Source organism: Gopherus flavomarginatus, chromosome 9 (assembly GCF_025201925.1).
Source record: "Gopherus flavomarginatus isolate rGopFla2 chromosome 9, rGopFla2.mat.asm, whole genome shotgun sequence".
Taxonomy (NCBI): domain Eukaryota; kingdom Metazoa; phylum Chordata; order Testudines; family Testudinidae; genus Gopherus; species Gopherus flavomarginatus.
Genome location: NC_066625.1, coordinates 49,501,635 through 49,517,592, shown reverse-complemented (window position 1 = coordinate 49,517,592; position 15,958 = coordinate 49,501,635).

The following is a 15,958-nucleotide window of genomic DNA, read 5'->3' as shown; positions in this document are numbered from 1 at the left end:
ATTTATGAAGTCATTGGGAAGTGAACTATCTCCAGTTCAACAGGTTAATCATTAATATTTGTAGGATTTTCTTGCCATGCTGTATTAGGAGGAGAACATCACCAGACAGACATTTAAAGTGGTGTATTTAACTAAAACAACAACAGCTCCAGGTTTGCCACCCCAAGCGGCGAAGAAAAGAAAAAAAAAGAAAAGCCCAATTCCGTAGAGTGATTGAGCTGCCGCCAAAGTGCTGCCAAAGAGGAAGTGCGGCACTGAAGGGCCCACTGCCGAAATGCCACTGCAGGCCTGGACACGTTGCCCCAACAACGGATGGATTGCCACCCCTTTCTATTGGCCACCCCAGGCTTCCTTCACTGGTGTCTGGAGCCAGCCCTGACAAAAACGTTATCTATTCTGGATTTTTTTTCTTCAACAGCAAACAGGATTTTTTAATAAAACAAGCATATGAATTTTTGAATTTAGTTAAACATTCAAGTTTTTTAAATTCAGGTTTGTTTTTGTTAAAATTGTTTTGAACTAAAATAGTTAAATTAAATATAAAAGAAAAATTAAATTGACTATATCAGCCAGGTCAACATGGGAAGCCTAAAATATTGGCTTCTGCAACTAACTTCAGTCATCTTCACCATCATTTTCCTGTTCATAATCCGGAAAAGAATAACAAGCTTTCCTGCTTTTTCAGGTCCTAAACTATTTCTCAGTTTGGAATGAGTTAGTCCAAAGGAAGAAAATATTCTTTCTACACCGGCAGAAGAAGCTACTGCTGTTAAAAGTGAGATTACCCCTTCAACAGTCTCTGAATCCAAGTGTATCATGGTACAATTCCCCACTCTGAACCTTAGCGTTCAAAAGATGGGGTGTACCAGCATGAATTCCTCTAAGCTAATTACCAGCTTAGAACCTGTAGCGCTGCCACCAACCAGGAATTCCAGTGCCTGGTACACTCTGGTCCCCACAAAACCTTGCCCGGGGACCCCCAAGACCCAGACCCTCTGGATCTTAACACAAGGAAAGTAAACCCTTTCCCTCACCGTTGCCTCTCCCAGGCTTCCTCTCCCTGGGTTACCCTGGAAGATCACGGTGATTCAAACTCCTTGAATCACAAAACAGAGAGGACAATTCACCTTCCTCCCTCCTTCTCTTTCTCCCTCCCAGACTCTTCCTGAGAGAGAAAGTAATCCTGACACAGAGAGAAATTAGCCTCTCTCTCCCTCTTCCCTCCTTTCTCCCCACCAGTTCCCTGGTGAATCCAGACCCAGTCCCCTGGGGTCTCACCAGAATAAAAAAACAATTAGGTTCTTAAACAAGAAAAGCTTTTAATTAAAGAGAGAAAAACAGTAAAAATGATCTTGTAAATTTAAGATGGAATAGGTACAGGGTTTTTTAGCTATAGGCACTGGGAATACCCTCCCAGCCTAAGTATACAAGTACAAATTAAAATCTTTTCAGCAAAATACCGATTTGAACTCCTTTCAGCCAAATACACATTTGCAAATAAAGAAAACAAACATAAGCCTAACTTGCTTTATCTATCTAGTACTCACTATTTGGAATCTATAAGAAACTGTATCAGGGAGATTGGAGAGAAACCTGGTTGCACATCTGATCCCTTTGAGCCCCCAGAGGGAACAACAACCAAAACTAACAGCACAGCACAAAAACTTCCCTCCCTCAAGATTTGAAAGTATCCTGTCCTCTGATTGGTCCTCTGGTCAGGTGATAGCCAGGCTTACTGAACTTGTTAACCCTTTACAGTCAAAGAGATATAAAGTACTTCTGTGCTATTAACTTTTCTTATCTGTTTATGACAAAGTGCTTAAGTGACTTCCACCAGTTCACTGCTCTGACTTTCTTTAAAACATCATCAGCAAACATAGATTTCTTGAATGGTTCTTATTACCAAACTGGGTCTCTTTTACAGCCTGCTGCCATTATAGGTTTTCCCTTCTAGTGAGAGAATGGTATGGTAGATCTCAAATCAATGAAGGCTACACTGAAAAAGACCTCAAGACTTCTGGAATATGCTGCTCAAACAGTTTCACTTTTGTTTCTACTGCTTGTCCCTCCCTTCTTACATTTATCTAGCCAAAACAGCTAGCCAAAAACTCAAACAGCTAGCCAAAGCAGCCAAAAACTCAAACAGCTAGCCAAAAACTCAAAAGGTAATAACAAAATGTTTTTTAAATACGTCAGAAGCAGGAAGCCTGCTAAACAACCAGTGAGGCCCCTGGACGATCGAGATACAAAAGGAGCACTTAAAGATGATAAAGTCATTGCGGAGAAACTAAATTAATTCTTTGTTTCAGTCTTCACGGCTGAGGATGTTAGGGAGATTCCCTAATGTGAGCCATCCTTTGTAGGTGACAAATCTCAGGAATTGTCACAGATTGAAGTGTCACGAGAGGAGGTTTTGGAATTGATTGATAAACTTAACAATAACAAGTCACTGGGACCTGATGGCATTCACCCAAGAGTTCTGAAAGAACTCAGATGTGAAATTGTGGAACTAATAACTATGGTTTGTAACCTGTCCTTTAAATCAGCTTCTGTACTCAGTGACTGGAAGTTAGCTAATGTAATGCCAATATTTAAAAAGGGTTCTAGAGGTGATCCCAGCAATTACAGACTGCTAAGTCTAACGTCAGTACTGGGCAAATTAGTTGAAACAATAGTAAAGAATAAAATTGTCACACACATAGAAGAACATAACTTGTTGGGAAAAAGTCAACATGGTTTCTGTAAAGGGACATCGTGTCTTCCTAATCTATTAGAGTTCTTTGAAGGAATCAACAAACATGGACAAGGTGGATCCAGTGGACATAGTGTACTTAGATTTCCAGAAAGCCTTTGACAAGGTCCCACGCCAAAGGCTCTTATATATGTAAGCAGAGTCAGGATGAGGGCTACCCTGACATCTGGTGGTGAATTGTAGGGAATGTGGAAAGAATTCCAAGAATTTCAAAGAATGGGGAAAGATTTGCATTGGCATCCACCCCCTACTTAGCATAAGCCCACAGCAGACTGGGATGGTTATTTTAACAGCTCTGGGATCCCCAATTTCTTTGTTATTGGGGCAGGAGGAAAAAAAAAGTTTGTCACCCTGATTGTGTGAATGGGGAGCTGTGGGACTGCTTTGTGACGGAGATGACTCAATCTCAGTTGGGTGGTACTTGCTAAACATGGGACATGGGTTCCAAAACCCCATGAAGGGAGAGAGGTTGGGGGCTGGTGTGTGTACCTGATGGTATGGGTCCCCTGTGAGGGCCTAGAACACCAATTGCACATCCTCCTCTCTCCACTGTTAAAGAGTAGAGCTAATTTTGATTCTATTAGGAGTCTATTTAAAGACTGCTGAGCTGAATTCACATTGAGCCAATGGTGCACCAACCCCAGGGCTCCTCTACTAAGAGCTGAAATCACTGAATGGGCTGAGCTGAGATCACTGAGTGCTGTGTTAACCTGTGAGGAAGCCTGAAGACCTATTGTTAAGTGGCTGGCAGAGTGGAGCAGTTTGCAGTGTGTTGGAGCAGCCGTGGTTGGAGCAGTGAGCAGAGTGAAGCGGTTTGCATGGACAGCTGGAGGAGTGGCACAACTGGTGTGGTGGAGCGGGTCATGGTGAAGGCTGCAGCAGAACTTCACGGAGAGGTGGAGCAGTTGGCCCTGGCCCATGTAAGGTGCCCCTTAACACCCTGTGTGGACTCTCTCCCCTCCCTTTCCACCCAGGCTGGGGGGGTAAAACTTGGCAGATAAACTCTTGAATTCTGGGATGGCACTGACCAGAGACTTTTGGGTTGTTGGACTTTGGGGTAATTGGACTTAAGACCCTAAAGGGGAAAGGACATTGCCAAATGTACTTGGAGGTGAGTTTTGTTTATGGTTTGTGTTATAATCCTGTTTGTGGTGTTTCTCCAGTTGGATGCCGCATTGTTTCCTTCCTTTATTAAAAGGATTTTGCTACACTCAGACTCCGTGCTTGCGAGAGGGGAAGTATTGCCTCCTAGAGGCGCCCAGGAGGGTGTAGTATGTAAGTGTCCCAGGTCACTGGGTGGGGGCTTGAGCCGGTTATGCATTGTGTTATTGAAACGGAACCCCTGGATACTGAACCCGGCCCTTGTTGCTGCCAACTCAGAGGGGCAGAAGGGTTACATATAAATTAAATTGTCATGGGATAAGAGGGATGATCCTTTTATGAATTGAGAACTGGTTAAAAGACAGGGAACAAGGGGTAGGAATAAATGGTAAATTTTCAAAATGGGGAGAGGTAACTAGTGGTGTTCCCCAAGGGTCAGTCCTAGGACCAATCCCATTCAACTTATTTATAAATGATCTGGAGAAAGGGGTAAACAGTGAGGTGGCAAAGTTTGCAGACGATACTAAACTGCTCAAGGTAGTTAGGACTAAAGCAGACTGTGAAGAACTTCAAAAAGATCTCACAAAATGAAGTGACTGGTCAACAAAATGGCAAATGAAATTTAATGTGGATAAATGTAAAGTAATGCACATTGGAAAAAATAACCCCAACTATACATACAATATGATGGGGGCTAATTTAGCTACAATGAGTCAGGAAAAAGATCTTAGAGTCATCGCGGAGAGTTTTCTGAAGACATCCATGCAGTGTGCAGCGGCAGTTAAAAAAGCAAACAGGATGTTAGGAATCATTAAAAAAGGGATAGAGAATAAGACGGAAAATATCTTATTGCCCTTATATAAATCCATGGTGCGCCCACATCTTGAATACTGCATACGGATGTGGTCTCTTCATCTCAAAAAAGATATACTGGCATTAGAAAAGGTTCAGAGAAGAGAAACCAAAATGATTAGGGGTTTGGAACGAGTCCCATATGAGGAGAGATTAAAGAGGCTAGGACTTTTCAGGCTGGAAAAGAGGAGACTAAGGGGGGATATGATAGAGGTATTTAAAATCATGAGTGATATGGAGAAAGTGAATAAGGAAAAGTTATTTACTTGTTCCCATAATATAAGAACTAGGGGCCACCAAATGAAATTAATGGGCAGCAGGTTTAAAACAAATACAAGGAAGTTCTTCTTCACACAGCGCAGTCAACCTGTGGAAATCCTTGCCTGAGGAGATTGTAAAGGCTAGGACTATAGCAGAGTTTAAAAGAGAACTAGATAAATTCATGGAGGTTAAGTCCATTAATGACTATTAGCCAGGATGGATAATGAATGTTGTCCCTAGCCTCTGTTTGTCAGAGGGTGGAGATGGATGGCAAGAGAGAGATCACTTGATCAGTACCTGTTAAGTTCACTCCCCTCTGGGGCACCTGACATTGGCCACTGTCGGTAGACAGGATACTGGACTGGATGGACCTTTGGTCTGACCCAGTATGGCCATTTTTATGTTCTTATGTCCAGACTTCTTCTCCTTGTCCAGGTCTATTTCACCCCCAACAATTTTCTATTCATTGAACTTTTTGAAACTTTGCACTTTTAGAGAGAGGTAAGGTATTGATTCTGTGTACACAAATTTGCAGAGGGACAATAGGGTTGAGGTCTATTATTTCTCACCTCTATATATTATTTATGTATTTATTTAACAACATTTTTGCTGTTAACAAGCATGTTACCTCTGGAGACACAAATCCACAGTTTGAGAACTGCAAAACTAAGCATCTCTGATGGTATCTTTTAGACTGAGCACTGAGTCCAATTGGGTAGATAGAAAGATTAACCTAAATAATCTATACAGAAGCTCCATGGGACCCCATAAAATAGAGACATACCTATCTTACAGAACTGGAAGGGACCTTGAGGTTAGTAGTCCACTCCCCTTCCTTCACTTGCAAGACCAAGTACTAGTCCTCACAGTCTCCCCTGCCCAAGATCCCTAAATTGTCTCCTCAAGGATTGAACTCACAACCCTGGGTTTAACAGGCCAATGCTCATCCCTCATGAGAGTGGGTCCCTAATCCATGAACTATTGGAACTCATTTACAACACTTTTCTTAACCATTACATGAATATATTGTCTCATACTATGGAATTAGAATTTATAATCCCTATTCCATGATCACATATCTTTGAGCTATAATGTATCTTAATTCAAACTATCTTTAGATAGGTTTTTTCCTCAAAAAGTATTTTATCAAAAAATCTGATTTAAATAAAAAATCCATTTTTTTTAATCTTTAAAAAAAAATTATTGATTTGTATCCACCCTGACAAGAAGGAAGAAAATTTGGAGCATGGTCACCCACAGATTTAATGGGGTGCCTCTTTGAAAAGAAAAGACAGTTTGCTAGAGTCATGATCTGTTCTGAACTTAAATGAGGCTTCTTGACACAGGATGTTAAATATGTTTCAATATTAGCAACTGAGAATGGTTAAATATGTATTCTAGGTGAACATGTACTGTGCTGCCGTGTAAACAATGTTGATGTATTCCTACTAGTTACTTAAACAGGGAATTTGATATTCCAGAATAAAATTTAAGGATGTATAAAAACTAGAAATTAAACATGTGGCAGATGAGCTAGTGAATATTGCTGTTTCTTAGTGTCTGGGAGCCTGGGAAAGACAATCACTATATAGATGGTTTGGTGGTATAATATAATCACAGAAATTCTGCTCTAGGGCAAGATTTGAGGACCTCAGCTTGAACAATTTGTTTGGTTGGTAATAAACTTATGCACAAAAAAACAAGACAATTCTAATCATCACTGATAGCAGAGACTCAAGCATAGCTTTTTAGTAAGGGTGTTCACGATCAGTTGGAGAAAAAGGCAAATTACCAAAAACAATGGCGTGATCTCTTGTAATGTTGTCCTGAACAGCAGTGGCATCTCCTGTGAATGGATAGCTTTCTAACCTAGTTTATAGATGTGACTATTCAGTTGACGCAACTCTGCCACCCGGCCAGGGGCAGCTCTAGCTTTTTTGCCTCCCCAAGCATGGCAGACAGGCTGCCTTTGGTGGCATGCCTGTGGGAGGTCCCTGGTCCTGCGGATTTGACGTTATGCCTGCGGGAGGTCCGCTGGTCCCGCGGCTTCAGTGTACCCGCTGCCGAATTGTCGCCAAATCCGCGGGAGTGGCGGACCTCCTGCAGATGTGCTGCTGAAGGCAGCCTGCCTGCTGCCCTCTCAGGGACTGGCAGAGCGCCCCCCGCGATTTGCTGCCTCAGGCACCCGCTTGGAGAGCTGGTGCCTGGAGCTGCTGCTGCACCTGGCAATAGAAAAGAGAGATACAGCCCAGTGATGGGACTGAAGATGAGGAAAGTTAGTAAATAAACACAACTATGACATAGTTGGCATCACAGAGACCTGGTGGGATTATACGCATGACTGAAATATTGGTATAGAAAGGTACAGCTTGCTCAGGAAAGACAGGCAGGGGAAAAAGAGAGGAGGTTCATAGATACCATAGACTCTAGGACTGGAAGGGACCTCGAGAGGTCATCGAGTCCAGTCCCCTGCCCTCATGGCAGGATCAGATACTGTCTAGACCATCCCTGATAGACATTTATCTAACCTACACTTAAATATCTCCAGAGATGGAGATTCCACAACGTCCCTAGGCAATTTATTCCAGTGTTTAACTACCCTGACAGTTACGAACTTTTTCCTAAGGTCCAACCTAAATCTCCCTTGCTGCAGTTTAAGCCCATTGCTTCTTGTTCTATCATTAGAGGCTAAGGTAAACTAGTTTTCTCCCTCCTCCTGATGACACCCTTTTAGATACCTGAAAACTGCTATCATGTCCCCTCTCGGTCTTCTCTTTTCCAAACTAAATAAACCCAATTCTTTCAGCCTTCCTTCATTGGTATGTTCTCAAGACCTTTAATCATTCTTGTTGCTCTTCTCTGGACTCTCTCCAATTTCTCCATATCTTTCTTGAAATGCGGTGCCCAGAACTGGACACAATACTCCAATTGAGGCCTAACCAGTGCAGAGTAGAGCGGAAGAATGACTTCTTGTGTCTTGTTTACAACGTACCTGTTAATGCATCCCAGAATCACATTTGCTTTTTTGCAACAGTATCACACTGTTGACTCATATTTAGCTATGACCCCTAGATCCCTTTCTTCCATACTCCTTCCTAGACAGTCTCTTCCCATTCTGTATGTGTGAAACTGATTGTTCCTTCCTAAGTGGAGCACTTTGCATCTGTCTTTATTGAACTTCATCCGGTTTACCTCAGACCATTTCTCCAATTTGTCCAGATCATTTTGAATTTTGACCCTGTCCTCCAAAGCAGTTGCAATCCCTCCCAGTTTGGTATCGTCTGCAAACTTAATAAATGTACTTTCTATGCCAACATCTAAGTCATTGATTAAGATATTGAACAGAGCTGGTCCCAAAACAGACCCCTGCGGAACCCCACTTGTTATACCTTTCCAGCAGGATTGGGAGCCATTAATAACTACTCTTTGAGTACGGTTATCCAGCCAGTTATGCACCCACCTTATAGTAGCCCCATCTAAATTGCATTTGCCTAGTTTATCGATACGAATATCATGCAAGACCGTATCAAATACCTTACTAAAGTCTAGGTATATCCAGGGCCATCCTTAGCCATAGGCAGAATAGGCAGCTGCCTAGGGCACCAAAAGGTCTGGGGGCACCTCTCTGCAGGGAGCCCAGACAGAAGGGAAGCAGTGGAGAATGTAAGAGCAGGGCTGCTGGGTCCTAGAGAGAGCCGAATGCAGCACAGTCTGAGGGAGGAGATTGGCTGCTGGGAAGTCTCTGGGAAGGGGTAGGGGAAGGAACTCACCTGCAGGAGTGGCAGTTTATATGGGCTCAAGGTGCTCAAGCACCAGGAATATTCAAGGCTGGGGGCTGTGCTCCACCAATATTTGGAGCTGGGTTTCTCCTCTGCCCCCACCTCGGAACTTCCCTGGCTGAAAGAAAACAGCCAGTGCCTCTCTCCTTTGTTTGGGCTGCTTTTGCCTAAGGCTATAGAGATCATTGGGAGGCAGCCTCTTGGAGCACTGGGGGAGGGGAAGAGGGAGAGAGGAGGGGGAAGGAGGCACACACATGCTTGGGAGCTCTCTCCCCTGCCCCCCCCCCGGCACTCAGTGGCAGCAGCAGGGATGGGGAGGCCACACATGATGGCAACCCCCCCGCCCTGGTACCCATCATAGGGGAGGCGAGTGGGCTTTCTGGACCTGAGAGAGTCACTAGGAGCATGTGCAGTGACTGTAGTGCAGAGTGAGTGTGCTGCAGGTGGGGGGCAGGAGAGAGAGGAGGGGTCCCTTCCCTGGAGCTTGCTTCTGCCAGTAAGGAGGGGGGAGAGTCCTCTCTGGCCCCAGCCCTGGGCAGCCTGTCTGCATCCCAAGTTCCTTATCCCGAGCCCTGCCCCACCCCAGAGCCTGCGCCCCCAGCACCCCAACCCTGAGCACTCTGCTGCAGTGTGAACCCCTCATCCCTAGCCCCATCCCAGAGCCCTCACTTGAGGGGAAAAAACATGCAACTTAAATTTGGTGGTCAGTTTGGAGTATCATTGTGTTTAGCACAATACTTGATTATTTTACACCCTTTAAAGTATACAGGTGTTACAAAGTGGGAATGTTCTTAATGTTTTCTCTGAATACTGTGTGTGTGCCTCAGTTTCCCCTATGCATTTCTCAAGGATCTAGATGGTGGGATAAGGATGTGTGATTGTTGTAGAGCCCTAGAGTGCCAGTGTGATGCCGTTTGCACAGAGAATGGCTGAAACCCTGTCTCCAGGCAACTGATGGCCTGGGTCGCTCTCCTGCAAGGTGCCAACTGAAGGTGTTGGAGAACAAAGAGATCAGGTGGCCTCCTAATGCCTGGAAAAGAGACAAAGGCCAGAGGAGAGAGTGTCAGTGCCTGTTTGGACTTCCGGGAAGTGCATGGTGTGGAAGAGGATGCTGGGATGCTTTGGAACTACTCCATACAAAGCCAGTCAGGACTCTGGGGGAGCCTCCTCTCTCTAAGCATACTGTCTCCAGAGCAAGATGCTTACATCTTCCTGGGTCTGACCTCAGAGCATTCAGCATGCCCTTCCACACTGTGCGCTTTCCGCAGAAAGTCTGTCCAGGCAGGTCCTGGGGCAACCAGAGGTCCCTGCATCCCAACTCTGCAGTCAGACGTGACTGTCAGCCAGCCAGTAAAACAGAAGGTTTATTAGATGACAGGATCACAATCTAAAACAAAGCTTGTAGGTACAGAAAACAGGACCCCTCAGTCAGGTCCATCTTGGATGGTGGGGAGCCTAGACCTAAGTTCTGGGCCTCTCCCCATTTCCCCAGCCAGCTCCAAACTGACACTCCCTCCTCTAGCCTTTGTGTCTCTTCTGGATCTCTTCTGATCTCTTTGTCCCCAGCACCTTCAATTGGCACCTTGCAGGGGAAACTGAGGCACCCACACAGTATTCAGAGAAAACATTTAGAACATTCCCACTTTTTCACAAGTGCAACAAAATATAATACTGTATATTGAAGCAGGCAAGTGCTGCTTCTGAGTTTACACTTTTAATTGACCCTTGTAATCTTGTGGTGCCAATGCATTGTAGCTTCATTTTATATTGGCTTACAGGGCGACAGCGGGGGGGAGGTGGGCGGGCACCACCATTTTGGGCACCATCAAAAATTATACAAACTTGCTGCCTATGCTCACCTGTGAGTGTGACTCTTTCCCCTGGCATGAGGGCTGTCAGGGCTGTGTTGGGTGAGGTGCTGGGTGGGAACTGAGGCTGGCTGCCTACCTGCTGAGGAATGACAGTGAAAGTAACTCACTTCCTCGCAGGCAGCCAGGATTGGAATGGTCACACACGGCTCGGCTGGGGATAGCCAGATAGCATGTGCGAAAAATCAGGACGGGGTTGCGGTAGGGTGAGCAGATGTCCCACTTTTATAGAGACAGTCCCATATGTTGGGTCTTTTTCTTATATAGGCTCCTATTGCACCCCACCTCCCATCCTGATTTTTCATACTTGCGATCTGGTCACCCTAGGTGGGGGTAATTGGTGCCTATATAAGACAAAGCCCCAAATATCGAGACTGGCCCTATAAAATCAGGACATCTGGATCTGGTCACCCTAGCTGAGGAGTGCATCTCTCCCCCGGACTGGCAGTGATCCATCTCATCCGGGGGGAGCTGCACAGGGCAGGATGAGCTGCTGTGGCTCCATGGGTGCCCCGTCCCTGAGATCAGATGCTGTGCTAACTTCACCATGATTCGTTGAGCTGGCGGTGGTGCCCATTGGTGTGTGATCAGACCTGAGGATTTGCTGCTGCTGTTGCCGCTCTGCACCCCAAGACGTGGATTTTGGGGTCCTGCAGTTTTCCACCTCTCCTCTTCTACTGCAGCTGTTGAACCAGCAGGCTGGGGGGGTGAGCCAAGCATGAAAGCAGTACTGTGTTGCCATTTTGATTGTCATTGAGCAAATTTGTTTGCTAAAAATGCTTGCTAAGAATCCTGAATTCAATTTCAATATATATATATATATTTTTTTTAAAAATCAATATCTTAGCCAAAAACAGAAAATGAAGTTGTTGACAATTATTTGTGACAATTTTGGAATGGGGAAGAGAGTGGGCCAGTTTTCATCAGAGAAACAAAAAATGTTGACTGACTTTCCTATAGCCCTGTTACTGCTAAATAGAGCCCTCCAACAACTGTAATATGCTCATCTCCTTACTAGTGTATAGAGCAGGGGTCGGCAACCTACGGCACATGTGCCAAAGGTGGCACGTGAGCTGATTTTTGATGACACGCAGCGGTGGGCTGAATGGCTCAGCGCACCGCTGCTCTGGGATTCCGGCTGCTGCCCCATTGCCACTCAGGGTCCCAGCTGCCAACCCCACTCAGCACCCGCTGCTGCCCTGGAGACCCCCAAGGAACCCCAGGCTGGCAGCAGGCTGAGCAGGCCGGCAGCTGAGACCCTAGCTGAGCCACTCAACCCACTGTCGGCCTGGGGTTCTATTCACTCAGCTGGCAACGGGCTGAGTGGGACTAAATTCAACGAAATAGGAAAACAAGAGCAACTAATCACAAAGTGCAAGAACCTAGAGCAGTGGTCACCAACCTTTTTCGTCTGGCGTGCGCCAGACGAAGGACTGTGGTGGTGGACGAGCATCTGCCGAAATGCTGCCTAAATTCGACGGCAAGCAGTGTCATCCAGAGGCATTGGCGCCAAAATGCCACCGAATTTCGGCGACATTTCTGCAGATGCTCGTCCTCCGGCCAGTATGTGGGTGCACTGAGAAGCCCCTGTGGGCGCCATGGCACCCGCGGGCACCACATTGTGGATCCCTGACCTAGAGAGCCTCCTGAAGCATGGTGATCATTTTGATTTAAATGGACTTGAACTGTACGAAGAACTGAGTTGTTGCCACATGCAAAATCAGTGATGGACATTGTACAGTTTATTCATACCAGCAAACTTGCCACTCATATTCTACTGACAATTCCTGTAACAGTAGCATCAGGAGAATAGAGTTTCTCAAAACTAAAGCTCATTAAAAACTATCTGCACTCTACAATGAGTCAGGAACCTTGACTGGTCTTGCTATTCTTACAATCGAACAAGACATCACTTTGTCTTTGTCATACAATGACATTATTACTGATTTTGCAGCCAAAAAAGCCAGAAAGACTGCTTTTAATTAAAAACTAATCCTTGTTTCAATACCTCTTCATATAAATTTCCAATAAAATGTTGACAAATTTAAAAAAATATATTATTTGCATCATTCTGTCAAATCAGAATTTTTTCTATAGTGCGACTTTTTAGTGTTAGTTCATCAGTATTACAGTGTGCTTAATTAAGTTAAACTGGTTTTAGTAACATGCCTGTGGAAAGTTTTCCAATACTGTAAGCTTATGTTTGTGTTGCTAAGAGCAAGACAGGCACAGGGGCACCAGTTTAATAATCCCGCCTAGGGCACCATAAATCCTAAGGGCGGCCCTGGGTATATCACATCCACTGCTTCTCCCTTATCCCCAAGACTCGTTATCCTATCAAAGAAAGCTATCAGATTGGTTTGACACGATTTGTTCTTTACAAATCCATGCTGGCTATTCCCTATCACCTTACCACCTTCCAAGTGTTTGCAGATGATTTCTTTAATTACTTGCTCCATTATCTTCCCTGGCACAGAAGTTAAACTAACTGGTCTGTAGTTTCCTGGGTTGTTTTTATTTTCCTTTTTATAGATGGGCACTATATTTGCCCTTTTCCAGTCTTCTGGAATCTCTCCCATCTCCCATGACTTTCCAAAGATAATAGCTAGAGGCTCAGATACCTCCTCTATTAACTCCTTGAGTATTCTAGGATGCATTTCATCAGACCCTGGTGACTTGCAGGCATCTAACTTCTCTAAGTGATTTTTAACTTGCTCTTTTTTTTATTTTATCTTCTAAACCTACCCCTTCCCATAAGCATTCACTTTGTATAGTGTAAGGTATTGCCATATATATTAAAAATGTATACACTTGGACTGAGGTTGAGATGGAAATAGGAGACAGACTTGTTGAAAGTCTCTGGGGTAATGATAAAAGGGGTAAAAAACAAGTGTGATATCATGATAAGGAGGCTACTACAGACCACCTAACCAGGAAGAAGAGGTGGATGAGGCTTTTTTAAACAACTAACAAAATCATTCAAAGCACAGGAGTTGGTAAGTAAGGGGACTTCAACTACTCGACATCTGTTGGAAAAATAACACAACAGGGCACAGATTATCCAACAAGTTCTTAGACTACGTTCGTGATAATTATTTATTTCAGAAGGTGGAGAAAGCTAGTAGGGGAGAGGTTGTTTTAGATTTTATTTTGACAAATAGGGAGGAACTGGTTAAGAATTTGAAAGTGGAAGGCAGCTTGGGTGAAAGTGATTATGAAATGATAGAATTCATGATTATAAGGAATGGTAGAAAGGAGAACAGCCAAATAAAAAACAATGGATTTCAAGAAGGCAGACTTTAGCAAACTCAGGGAGTTGGAAGGTAAGATCCCTTGGGAAGGAAGTCTAAGGGGAAAAACAATTTAAGACAGCAGTTTTTCAAAGAGACATTATTAAGGGCTGTCATGGTATAATCCCCCACTCTGAACCTTAGCGTCCAAAAGATGGGGTACCAGCATGAATTCCTCTAAGCTCAATTACTAGCTTAGTACTTGTAGCGCTGCCACCAACAGGAATTCCAGTGCCTGGTACACTCTGGTCCCCACAAAACCTTGCCCGGGGACCCCCAAGACCCAGACCCTCTGGATCTTAACACAAGGAAAGTAAACCCTTTCCCTCACCGTTGCCTTTCCCAGGCCACATTGCTCCATTTCCTGCCACAGGTGAGAGTGGGGGGTGGGACTTCCCCTGCACTCACCGGTGGCGGGAAGTGAAGCGCTGCGGCTGGGAGCTGGTGGAGTAGAGTGGACTGAGGCTGAGTTACTCCGCTTCCTGCTGCTGCCAGTGAGTGTAGGGTCAGTGAGGGAAGAGGTGGAATGGGGGCAGGCTGGGGCTGGAGGGAGTTGTCCAGGGTTCTACACCCCCCTAGGGACAGCCCTGCCCCTTGCAGGAGGGGCCAGCCGAGGGATATGGTTGGTTGCTGGTGCTGCCACTGCCACGTATGCAGCATGCAGCTGTGTAGGGCACCATGAAATTTGGTGCCCCAAATTTCATGGTGCCCTACGCAGCTGCACATGCTGCGTATGCCTAAGGATCGCTCTGGGTGTATAACTAGCTGGAAAACTGCTCCCAGAGATTAGTTATCAGTGGTTCATAGTCATGCTGAAGAGCATAATGAGTGGGGTCCAGCAGGGATTAGTTCCGGGTCTGGTTCTGTTCAATATCTTCATCAATTATTTAGATAATGGCATAGAGAGTACACATAAAGTTTGCAGATGATACTGAGCTAGGAGGGGTTGCAAGTGCTTTGGAGTATAGAATTATAATTCAAAATGATCTAGACAAACTGGAGAAATGGTCTGAAGTAAATAGGATGAAATTCAATAGGGACAAATGCACTTAGGAAGGAACAATCAGTTGCACACATACAAAGGAGTACTAGGAAGGAGTACTGCAGAAAGGGATCTGGAGGTCATGGTGGACCACAGGCTAAATATGAGTCAACAGTGTAACACTGTTGCAAAAAAAAGGGAACATCATTCTAGGATGTATTAGCAGGAGTATTGTAAGCAAGACACAAGAAGTAATTCTTCCACTCTAGCGCTGATTAGGCCTCAACTGGAGTATTGTGCCAGTTCTGGGTGCCACATTTCAGGAAAGAGTCCAAAAGAGAGCAACAAAAATGATTAAAGGTCTAGAAAACATGACCTATGAGGGAAGATTGAAAAAAATGGGTTTGTTTAGTCTGGAAAAGAGAAGACTGAGAGGGGACATAACAGTTTTCAAGTACATAAAAGGTTGTTACAAGGAGGAGGGAGAAGAATTGTTCTTCTTAACCTCTGAGGAGAGGACAAGAAACAATGGGCTTAAATTGCAGCAAGGGAGGTTTAGGCTAGACATTAGGAAAAACTTCTTAACTGTCAGGGTGGTTAAGAACTGGAATAAATTGCCTAGGGAAGTTGTGGAATCTCCATTATTGGAGATTTTTAAGAGTGGGTTAGACAAACACCTGTCAGGGATGGTCTAGAAAATACTTAGTCCTCCTGTGAGTGCAGTGGCCTGGAGTAGATGTTCTCTTGAAGTCCCTTCCAGTCCTATGATTCTATAACTTCTGTTTACTCCAACTCCTCATCAGATCAAGCCCTTATGTACAGGGTGGAGATAAGAAGCTACTCCTGACACATGCGACCCCAGATCTGAGTTACCATTTTCCTGCAGGCGACCAACACTTGCTAAGAGAAGAAGCCAGCCCCCATGTTGCGCGGCTGCAATTGTGATGGGTGGAGGCAGTTGAGCTGGAGTCCCTTTGGTCCAAACCCATGTTTCCTGGGAGGTCCTTGCGTATAGAAGTCACTTCCACTTTGATCCACCTGAGCACAGCCTAATTCTGGTGATCTTTGTCACT